Raw genomic sequence first — 9910 nt, 5'->3', positions numbered from 1 at the left:
ACATACCTTGAAGGACGTAAAAGCAAATGCTAACTCCAACAAAGCAGTAATGGAAGACTTTAACATCCCACTATCAACAATAGATAGGTCATCCAAACAAAAAATCAATAAAGAAATCCTAGATCTAAAACACACCATAGATCAAATGGACCTAGTTGATGTCTACAGAACATTTCATCATATTTCTACTTAATATATATTTTTCTCAGCAGCCCAAGGAACCTTCACCAAAATAGATCATCTCCTAGGGCACAAAGCAATATTCAGCAAATAAAAGAAAATAGAAATTATACCATGCATACTATCTGATTACAATGGATTAAAACTAGAATTCAACAACAAAAATAAAGACAAAAATCATGCAAACAGCTAGAAACTGAATAACTCAGTGCTTAATGAACAATGGGTCATTGATGAAATAAAAGAGGAAATTAAAAGGTTCCTGGAAGTCAATGAAAATGAAAACACAACCTATTGGAACCTATGTGACATAGCAAAGTTAGTCCTGAAAGTTTATAGCCATGAGTGCATATATTAAAAAGAATGAAAGATTTCAGATCAATGACCTGAGGATACATCTCAAACTCATAGAAAAACAAGAAGAAGCAAATCCCAAAACAAATAAAAGGAGAAAAATAATTAAAAAAAGAACTAAAATCAATGAAATAAAAACCAAAAAGCCATAAAAAAATTAATGAAACAAAAAGTTGGTTCTTTGAAAAAATAAACAAGATAGATAGACCCCTGGCAAACCTGACTAAAATGAGGAGAGAAAAAACCCAAACAGTAAAATCAGGAATGCAAAAGGGGCAATAACAACAAACACCATGGAAGTCCAGGAAATCATCAGAGACTACTTTGAGAACCTATATTCCAATAAATTTGAAAATCTTGAAGAAATGGACAGATTTTTAGATACTTATGATCATCCAAAACTGAACCAAGAGGACATTAATCACCTGAATAGATCTATATCACAAAATGATATTGAAGCAGCAATCAAGAGTCTCCCTAAAAAGAAAAGTCTAGGATCTGATGGATTCTCTGCTGCATTCTATCAGACCTTTAAAGAAGAACTGATACCAACCCTTCTTAAACTGTTCCATGAAAAAGAAAGGGAAGGTAAATTTCCTAACACATTTTATGAAGCCAGTATTATACTTATCCCCAAACCAGGCAAAACACCTCTAAAAAAGGGAACTGCAGGCCAGTCTCCTTAATGAACATTGATGCAGAAATCCTCAATAAAATAATGGCAAGCCGAATTCAACAACACATCAAGAAGATCTTTCATCATGACCAAGTAGGCTTCATCCCAGGAAGGCAGGGGTGGTTCAATGTATGAAAATCAATAAACGTAATAAACCACATTAACAGAAGCAAAAACAAAAACTACTTGATCATCTTAATAGATGAAGAAAAAACCTTTGATAAGATCCAACATCATTTCATGATAAAAACTCTAAGAAAACTAGGAATAGAAGGAAAGTACCTCAACATTATAAAAGCTATATATGACAAACCTACAGCCAGCATTATACTTAACTGTGAAAAACTGAAAGCATTCCCTCTAAAATCAGGAATGAAACAAGGATCCCCACTTCATTTCAACACAGTACTGGAATTCTTAGCCAGAGAAATTCGGCAAGAAGAGGGAATAAAGGGATACAAATAGGTAAAGAAACTGTCAAAATATCCCTATTTGCAGATGACATGATCCTACACCTTAAAGACCCAAAAAACTCTACTCAAAAGCTCCTAGACACCATCAATAGCTATAGCAAGGTAGCAGGATATAAAATCAACATGGAAAAATCATTAGCATTTCTATACACTAATAATGAGCAAACTGAGAAAGAATATATGAAAACAATTCTATTTACAATAGCCTCAAAAAAAATCAAATACCTAGGTGTAAACCTAACAAAGGATGTGAACGACCTCTACAAGGAAAACTATAAATCTGAAGAAAGAGATTCAGGAAGACTATAGAAGGTGGAGAGTTCTCCCATGCTCATTGATTGGTAGAATCAACATAGTAAAAATGGCTATACTCTCAAAAGCAATCTACATGTTTAATGTAATTCTCATCAAAATACCAATAACATTCATCAAAGAGATTGAAAAATCTAACATTAAATTTGTTTGGAAACATAAGAGACTTTTAATAGCCAAGGCAATACTCAGCAAAAAGAACAATACTAGAGGCATCAGGATACTTGACTTGAAAGTATATTACAAAGCAATAGCAATAAAAACAGCATGATACTGGAAGCCACACAACAGCATGATATGAAGCCACACAACTATAACCAACTTATCTTTGACAAAGGCACTAAAAATATATGATGGAGAAAAGACAGCCTCTTCAACAAAAACTGCTGGGAAAACTGGTTAGCAGTCTGCAAAAAGCTGAAACTAGATCCATGTTTATCACCCTATACCAGTATAGAACTCAAAATGGATTAAGGACCTTAATATCAGACCCTAAACCCTAAAGTTGGTACAGGAAAGAGTAGGAAATACTTTGGAATTAATAGGTACAGGCAAGGACTTTCTCAATGGAACCCCAGCAGCTCAGCAACTAAGAGATAGCATAGACAAATGGGACTTCATAAAACTATAAAGCTTCTGCTCAACAAAAGAAATGGTCTCTAAACTGAAGAGACCACCCACAGAATGGGAGAAAATATTTGTCAGCTACACATCAGATAAAGGACTGATAACCAGAATATATAGGGAACTTAAAAAACTAAATTCTCCCAAAACTAATGAACCAATGAAGAAATGGGCAAGTGAACTAAACAGAACTTTCTCAAAAGAAGAAATTCAAATGGCCAAAAAACACATGAAAAAATGCTCACCATCTCTAGCCTTTAAAGGAAATGCAAATCAAAACTACACTTAGATTATACCTTACCCCTGTTAGAATAGCCATCATTAGAAACACCAACAACAGGTGTTGGAGAGGATGTGGGGAAAAAGGTACCCTATACACTGTTGGTGCAAATGCAAGCTAGTACAACCACTCTGGAAAAAATTTTGGAATCTTCTTAAAAATCTAAACATAGATCTGTCATATGATCCAGCAATAACACTCTTGGAGATATACCCAAAGGAATGCGACACAGGTTACTCCAAAGGCACTTGCACACCCATGTTTATTGCAGCACTATTCACAATAGCCAAGTTATGGAAACAGCCAAGATGCCCCACTATTGATGAATGGTTTAAGAAAATGTGGTATTTATACACAATGGAATACCACTCAGCCACGAGGAAGAATGAAATCTTATCATTTGCAGTTAAATGGACAGAACTGGAGAACATCAGCCTGAGCGAGGTTAACCAGGGCCAGAAGACCAAAAGTCATATGTTCTCCCTCATATGCGGACATTAGATCAAGGGCAAACACAACAAGGGGATTGGACTTTGATCACATGATGAGGCAAGAGCACACAAGTGTGGTATGAGGATAGGCAAAAGCCCCCAATAAAACAAGATAGCATTTGATGTCCTCAATGCAAAGGAACTAATGCAGAAACATGAACGCAACAGAGGCCAACAGGAGAAGGGACCAGGAACTAGAGATAAGGTTAGTTCAAGATAAATTAATTAAGAATATAACACATATGTACAGGAAAGCAATGCAAGCAAACTCCCTGTGTAGCTATCCTTATCTCAACTAACAAAAGTCCTTGGTCCTTCCTATTATTGCTTATACTCTCTCTTCAACAAAATTAGAGATAAGGGCAAAATAGTTTCTGCCTGGTAGCGAGGGGGTGGGGGGAAGAGGGAGGGGTCAGAGGCTAAGGGAGGGGGCAGAGGGAAGGGGGGAGAAATGACCCAAACATTGTATGCACCTATGAATAAAAGAAATAAAAAAACCAAAAATACAATGGAAACATTCACAGGACTAAAAAGAAAAATAGATAGTAATAGTTAATAGAGACTACTATTAGCAAGTATAAAATAAATTGATAACATATATTAAAAAGATAAAGACCTACAAGCTAGCTAGACTGAGTCATGAAGAAATAGAAAATATAAACAGATTAATAGTCAGTAAGAAGATTTAATCAGTTATCAAGAACCTCCAAACAACAGTTGCTCAGGACACAACTACTACACTGGTGCATTCTACTAAATATGTAAAAGAAATATTAGTATGCATCCTTCCTAATCTCTAAAAAATGAAAAAGATAAATCAACGAATCAGCACTGGCATGTAATCCTAGCTACTCGCTAGCTACTTGGGAGGCTAAAATTGAAAGATGGCAGTTCAAGGCCAGCTCAGACAAATAGTTCACATGAGACTCTGTCTCCAAATGTTCTTGAGGTGTGGATCAAGTGGAAGAGGACATGCTTTGCAAGTGAAAAACACGGAATGCAAATACCAGTCTCATCAAATAAATAAATAAATGAATGAGGTAGTATACTTTGATACTCATTTTATGATACTAGCATTAAAGATGTCCCAAGTAAACAAAACAAAGTGCAGAACAATATTCTTGGTGAACATAGGGGCAAAAGTCAATAAAATACATTCAAATCAAATTTAATAGCATATGAAAAGGATTAGACATCATGACCAAGTGGGATTGATCTCTGAGATAAAAGAATGGTTCAACATAGTCAAATCTGTTAATGTGATATACTCCATTAACAGAATACACATGCTCTATAGATGCACAAAATTGTCAATTGATAAAAGTCAACATGTATCACGATAAAAATTCTCAACAAACTAAGGAGGAAATGTAATTTTCTTAACATAAAAGAGGCCTAAAGTTTATATAGAACCATATTAGAACCTGAATAGGTAAAAAATGTTGAGAAATAAAGACAAAACTGGAGGACTTAAACTTCCTGATTTAAAAATGTATCATGATGTAATCAAAAAATAAAGACAAAGAGTGTATAGAGATAGAAAAATAATAGATACTATATATACATTTAATGGAACATATATATATGTTATGTGTATTATGGAATGTTCATTTATATTTATGTATTCTGTCTCACCTGCAGAAAAGAAGAGATCCTAGGAATAAAATCATATATCCAATGTCAACTGATCTTTCACAAGAATGCCTAAAATAGAAAATAGGGGAAAAGATGCTACAGTCAATAAATGGTGAGACAATTCTTATGTCCACATGCAGAAGAATGAAAGTATATACTTTTTTTGCACCATATAATCAACATGAAATGGATCAAAGACTTTCATATAAACCTTGAAATTATAAAAACATTTCAAAGAAAGCATACAAGAAAAAATTCGTGGCATTGATTTTGGTAGTAATTTCTTGGATCTGACTCAAAATGCAGATTACAAATTTAAAAAAGGTAATTGGGATTTTATCACAGTAAAAATTTTGTTCAGAGCAAAAGAAAGAAGTAATAGAGTAAAAAGATAACCAATGCAATAGGTAAAAATATTTGCAAAGCATATTTCTAAAAAGAAGTTAATACAAATCAATAGCAAAAATCTAAATAAATAAATAAATAATGGGCAAAGATCTCAATGGACACTTTTCAAAATAATACATCCAAATTGCCAGTAAGTATATAAAGTATGTTCAACATCAGTAATCACTAGGGAAGGCAAACCAAAACTCCAATAAAAATATCACCACACAGTTGTTAGAATGACTATTTTAAAAAGGGAGAGAGCAGGAGGGACAAAGAAATGAGGAGGAAGGAAGGAAGGAAGGAAGGAAGGAAGGAAGGAAGGAAGGAAGGAAGGAAGGAAGGAAGGAAGGAAGGAAGGAGGGAAGGAAAAAGGAAGAAAAGAAAGAAGGAAGGAAGGAAGAAAGGAAGGAGGAAGGAAGCAAGGAATGAAGGAAGAGAGAAAGAAAGAAAAATAAGAAAAATAGAGGATGGGGAGGAATTGGAATTTTTAGAACATACTGTTGGTGATCATTTTGTAAAAGAAATGAAATCAGAATCTAAAAGAGATACTTCCACCCCCATTTTTATTGCAGCACTATTCACAGTAGCCAAGATACTGAAACAACCTACATGCTTATTTATACAAATAAATAATGGAAATATGGTGTATACATACAGTGAAAAATTATTTATCCTTGAATAAAGAATAAAATGCACCCATATGTGACAACATGTATGATTTAAGAACATTATTATTCACCGTGAAAGCCGGTTGTAGGATAAGTACTGCCTGATTGTGCATACATGAAATATCTAAAATATCGACACAGAAGAAGAGGGTTGAACTATGGTTGCCAGGGGAAGGTGGACCAGGAAAATAGGGAATTACCACTCAATCTTGTATAATTTCAAATTTGCAAAAAGATTAAGCTCTAGAGATCTGATGTACAATATAATGTCTATAACAATGTAGTATTATGTTTAAAAATTTAAAAGTAGATTCCATATTGAAGGTTCCTACTATAATAAAAAATTAAAAAGCAGAAGATGATGTGGATTTTTTTCTTTCATGCTATCAATGAGGCACATTATATTGATTTTCATCTATTTATTGACGTTTGTGTTCCTGAGATATTTGCTTGGTAACTTTGTATAATTCTCTTAATGCACTACTGGCTTAGGTTTGCTAGTATTTTTGATCATTTTGCATCTGTATTCATAAATTTTATTAATCTGTAGCATTCTTGTTAAACCTTTATCTAGTTTGGTATCAAGGTAATGATAACCTTAAAAATAAGTTAAGAAGAATTTCTTCTGTTTTTATGCTTTGAAAATGTTTGAGAAGAATTTATGTTAATTTTTAAATGGTTGTTACAATTTGCCAGTGAAAATATTTGATTCTAGTCTTTTCTATGCTACAAGGATCATGATTTCTAGTTCAGTTGCTCTACTAAATATAGCTACTATAGATTTTCTGTTTTCTTGTATTAGACTTAAACATTTATATACTTCTAGAAATTTATTCATTTCATCTAGATCATATAATATACTGATATACAATTGTTCACCATAGTCTCCTGTTATCCTGTTTTTTGTAACATCATTGGTAATCTGAATTTCATCTCTAGTTTAAATAACTCATTTTTGTCTTTTTTGGTATGCCTACAGTTTGTCCATTTTGTTTACCTTAACAAAAGAACAATTTCTTTTTTCACTGTTATGCATTTCATTGAACTTAAATGTTATTATTTCCTTCTGCTAATTTTGGAGTTATCTTGTATTTTGGGTTGGCTTTCATTCTGGTTTTAGATGTGAATATATTTATGACTATTTATATATCTTCATTTTATTAATATACTACGTCTTTGTCACTTCTAATAATTTTTCACTCTAAGTCTATATTAATATACCAATTTCAGCTCTCTTTTGGTTATTTTTGCCTGTGCTTTCACTTTCAATTTGTGAATATCAACCTAAAAGTTCATCTCTGGTAGATGGCATGTAGTTTGATACTATTTTAAATACATTTTATAACTCTGTGCCTTTTATTTGGAGACTTTAGTTTATCTACATTTAAATGAATTATCTAAAAGTAAGGGAAAATTTCTGCCATTAATATTTGTTTTCTGTATGTTTAATATCTCCATCACTTTCCTTTTACATTTCCATCACTACCACAAATTACTTCTGTATATTTGTAAATTACTGATTTGTAATTGTATCCATTTGTCTTTAGATAATACAGCTAAAGGAGCAAAACTTACTAACTACCTATGGAGCTAACTTTACCTTCTCATGCATGCAAGTTACTATACAGTGCCTTTTATTTCATCCTGTAAGTCTCCCTGTAATATTTCTTGTATGAAAAGTCTACTATTGATAGTCTTTCAGTTTTTGTTTTGGAAATTTCTTGCTATTTCTTATATTTTTAAGGACAGTTTTACATGATATAGTCTTTTAAAAATATTCTGTGGTTTTAAAACAGCAATATTATTCTAGCCCCAGAAAATTGAGCCTTAGAAGATTCATTCAATGTTTCCTGGTTGTAAAAACAACTTACTTCATTTTTATTATTCTTTGACTTTCTAGTTTCATTCCATTTCTGAGTTTAGTTAACAGGTCATTAACATCTGCTGACATTTTGACAAATAGTTTATAGATAGACAGACAGACAGACAGACACACACACACATACACTCACCAGAATACAGTTCCTTTAAATTGACAATGATACTAAAGTCAAATATAAAATGTAATAGAAATTTGAATTATTGTTATATGTCAAATCTTATACTAAGTTCTCTAAATGTATATGTAAATTTTCATGACCACATTCCTAGTTCAGGTTATTAAAATGATCTTTTATAAATGACAAAATTGAGGTATAGGAAGATGAAGTATTTTGCTTGATATCAAATATTTTGGTGGTGGCAGACTGAGTATTCCAACAATGGTACTCTCAATTTTATGACAGTTGACAAGACCATTAATGATAGTCCTATTTACATAAGAATTTAGACATTCTTGTTTAAAAGAAGATTTTGAGAAAATTGTTAAATCATGTACTAAAATGAAGAAAAAACCTACATTGTCAACACTGTCTGTCAGACAGTAGCTTTCATGAAGTATAATCTTCGAATTGCTCTGTAATAAATTTTGGTAAAAATTACAAGTAGATGAATAAATGAATCAGTGAATCCAAATTGTGATGATTCATTGAATGACTCTGAAATCAGATGATGTGGTTTCAGTTAATCTAACGTGACGTGTTATTGTTCAGTGACTTTTGATGACTCGTTTTGCTCCTTTCTTATTCTTGGATCGTGTGCTTATATCCTGGCCATAAATGCTCACTAGCATTAATATCTATCATTTAAATCTGGAATTCCCTGCATATTTTAAAAAATAGTACATTTGTGTATCTCCGGTTTTTGAGAAACTTGCTTGCTGTCTGTAGTTATTCAAATATCATGAAGAATAACTTAATAGTTTTGAGTTTTCTCAGACTCTGGGAAATAACTCATTTGAACTGAGAGACAAACTCAGTGGAGAGTGATCTGGTAATATTTTTGTACAGAATTCTTGCACAGTTGGGCAGCAAGAAATTATCAACAGTGTTTTTCTCAGTCTGTTAGAGTGGCTCAAGTGGTAGAGCACCTGCCTAACAAGCATGAGGCCCTGAGTTCAAACCTCAGTATCACCAAACAAAAAAAACACAGGCAATAGTGTTTTTCTCATTTTTGTCATTGAAATAAAACTTAAGAATTATTTCATATCAAACTAATTTACACAAATGATTTTAATTCTGTCGTACCATATGAAAATATTAACTAAATTCCATAATGAATATTGTTAATAACAGCACAAGATATTTCTAAATTTACTCTTAATTATTTTTTGTTCTAGTTTCACTTAACTGTGTGTGTGTATGTGTGTGTCCTGTCCTCCAAAGTCTTCCTCCAAACATTAGCTTTTGATTTCTTCCATTTTAGGGATTGGATTTAATATAATCTATAAATAAACACAGAAGTAATGACACAGATTAATTCTAGAATACACATAATACAGACATGTAAAATATGTGTGGATATGTGAGTGTATATTTAAGTATTCTGATACCAGGTTTCATGGTAAGTTAAGGCTTATCATTAAGTCATAAAGTGTTTAGAATATTTCTGTCTGCACTCTAATGTGATAATTTAATTCATCTTGCTAAAGATGTCTGGGTAATTTAAAAAAAAGAAATGCTTTTCTTTCTCTGTTTTTTTGTGGTGCTGGGCATTGAACCCACAGCATTATACATACGAGGCAATCCCTCTAACACTGAGCTACATCCCTAGGCCTAAAGTCATCATTATTACTTTAATTATACTTATTTGTGTGGTGGGGTATGTTGTGATAATGTGATAGAGGTGTACAATAGCCAATGATTAAATCAGAGCAGTTAGCATCTCCATCTTCTTAAACCTGTTTTGTAAAACTTTTGTAGGTGACTTTTATATTAGATGTAGAAAGG

At 32.5% G+C, this 9910-nt stretch overlaps 1 non-coding gene across 1 annotated transcript; it reads left to right on the top strand.

The window, feature by feature from the left end:
- Positions 1-9028: 9028 nt before the first annotated feature.
- Positions 9029-9097, top strand: Trnav-aac (transfer RNA valine (anticodon AAC)). The gene has a single exon. It is a non-coding gene; the product is annotated as a tRNA-Val (tRNA).
- The last annotated feature ends 813 nt before the right edge of the window (positions 9098-9910 follow it).

This window comes from Castor canadensis, chromosome 2 (genome assembly GCF_047511655.1).
Source record: "Castor canadensis chromosome 2, mCasCan1.hap1v2, whole genome shotgun sequence".
NCBI classification, from domain to species: domain Eukaryota; kingdom Metazoa; phylum Chordata; class Mammalia; order Rodentia; family Castoridae; genus Castor; species Castor canadensis.
The sequence above is the reverse complement of the archived record's forward strand: the minus strand, read 5'-3'. Positions and strand labels throughout refer to the sequence as shown.